At 46.0% G+C, this 2,226-nt stretch overlaps 1 pseudogene; it reads left to right on the top strand.

Moving 5' to 3' along the window:
- The first annotated feature begins 1,207 nt into the window (after window positions 1-1,207).
- LOC110595401 lies at window positions 1,208-1,423 on the top strand (annotated as a pseudogene).
- Window positions 1,424-2,226: the final 803 nt, after the last annotated feature.

Below are 2,226 nucleotides of genomic sequence, written 5' to 3'. Positions count from 1 at the left end.
ACAACCTCCCTAGCAAAGAGAATCCCTGCCCCTGGATTCTGATACAGCTGCCTCCACTTTGCATGACACCTGGAGGTTGCTCACCATCAGGTCTGAAATCTCTCATAAACAGAGCATATTTGGGAGCAAGTCTTGTGTACTAGGTGGGACGCTGCATTCAAAGGCGAGAGATGAAGCAGAAGACTTTGTTCAACTGCTCAACACATGTGTCAACTCATTCATTTGTTCATTAAACAATTACGTCTTAGGAACATACCATGTGCCAGGCACTGTATAAAACACTTGGAATATACACTGTGTAAGACACTTGGAATACACCAGTGAGCAAAAGAAATCTTGATCAAAAAAGAAAAGAAAAGAAATGTTCCTGCTCTCGTGAAGCTGAGGACAAGCAATGAAAATAGAAATAAGTAAATTGCTTATCGTGTAATGTGCTTGTGGAGGCAGAACACGCTATGAGAAGACATCGACCTGGAGGCCCGGCTGGCTCTGCCTACTGTCCATCATCATGTCCCTTCCCCTCATGAGACCCACCTTCCTCACATCTGGCCACCCTTGCAGGGAGGGTCTCTAGGGCTCCACCAGGGCCCAAAACATGTTTACTTCATAGTGGAGCATCAGGTTTCAGAATGCAGAGCACTCAGGGTTGAGGTCCAACTGTCCCTGATGCAAGGGACCATCTGCCCAGGTAATGGCAGGGTCAGGAGTCCAACCTTCACCTTATGATGAAATCTCCTCTGGGCATTTTCATTTGGCTTCCCTGGTGTGCCATTCCTGTGATATGTTTCCTTCCAGGAATTGTTGGCTTTCAGGGCAAGAAGGCCAAGGGAGAAGTTGAGGCAGAGGGATGGGGGCAGTTCAGGGACAGCTCACAGCAGGGACTACTGAGGAGAAGAAGCTCTCCTGCCATCGCACAGACAAGGGGCTCAAGGCTACCCCACCCCTGCCCCAGGATCCTGAGAGGACACTCATGGCAGGAGCAGGTAGACCAGGGCTTAGCTGTGCCCCAGAGTGAGGAGTGGAATATAGGGAACAGGTTGGACTTGGTTGCAGGTAGTGCAGACCCTTCAGTTCATGAAGTTTCTGAAATAACTCTGAGGGGACTATGCCCCAAATATTGCATGAGACATACTCATACTAAAAACACATTCATGGAGAGTTTAGTCTGGAGGCATCTTGGGCCCGCGGAGCCAACACCACAAGCAAACATTATCCTCCCGAGTTGAAAAAATTTATGGACAACAAGTTATCATTGAAACTAAATGGTGGCAGACATGTTCAAGGGATATTATGGGGATTTGACCCCTTTATGAATCTTGTGACAGATGAATGTGTGGAGATGGCAATTAGTGGACAACAGAACAACATTGGCATGGTGGTAATACGAAGAAATAGTATCATCATGTTAGAAGCCTTGAAATGAGTATAAATGGCTTTTCAGCAGAGAAATCCATGTCCTTTCTCCAAAGGACATCTTTTACTTTAATGTAAAAATGGGGTCATGTACATTTTCGTATTAAACTATTTGTTAAAAAAAGAAACATACATTCATTGTTGATCTAAAATTCAAATGTAATTGGTCACCTGTATTTTTATTTGCTAACTCAAGCAAACTGAATTCAGAGGGTGTTTTCCGTAACTACATTTGAGCTGTCTTCAGTCATATTTCGTTCAGATCCAAAAGACAAGGTCTGATTTCTAGGCAAAACCCACTGGTGACCTTTCCCCCACCTTCCCCCACCTAGAAATACACAGAAATGCACCAGTCATTCCTGTGGACCCAGGAACCATCAGGCATATGTCCTGCTTAGGGGTTGATCCGTATTTGAAATCTCCTAGAAAGGACCACGTGATAGATGGTGCATTCCACTCTCCCTTCCTGGCCACTAGACTGCAAATAGTATATTCCTGGGCTTTTCTCTCCAGCTGCAGAGATAATTAACACCAGGCCTCCAGGGCAGGGACCGGCAGAGGATTCTGAAGCCATCACAGCCCCAGGCAAAGCGGCCCTGGGTCCCCATCTGCAGAACTTCCAAATGGACAGTGGCTTCCAGCCTTCCTGCTGAGGGCAAGCTTATTCCTCCTCCACTGGTTCCAAAGCAAAATCAAATTCCATTTGCTTTTTGACATGTTAAACAAGAACATTAGGAGTTCCGCAGGGGTGACCATATTTTGATGTTCTTGGAAACTTTGGCGTGGTTGTTAATTCCCTCGCCTGTTTGTACA

Source organism: Carlito syrichta, unplaced genomic scaffold (genome assembly GCF_000164805.1).
Source record: "Carlito syrichta isolate Samal-C Ts95f unplaced genomic scaffold, Tarsius_syrichta-2.0.1 Scaffold301693, whole genome shotgun sequence".
In the NCBI taxonomy this organism is placed as follows: domain Eukaryota; kingdom Metazoa; phylum Chordata; class Mammalia; order Primates; family Tarsiidae; genus Carlito; species Carlito syrichta.
The sequence above is the reverse complement of the archived record's forward strand: the minus strand, read 5'-3'. Positions and strand labels throughout refer to the sequence as shown.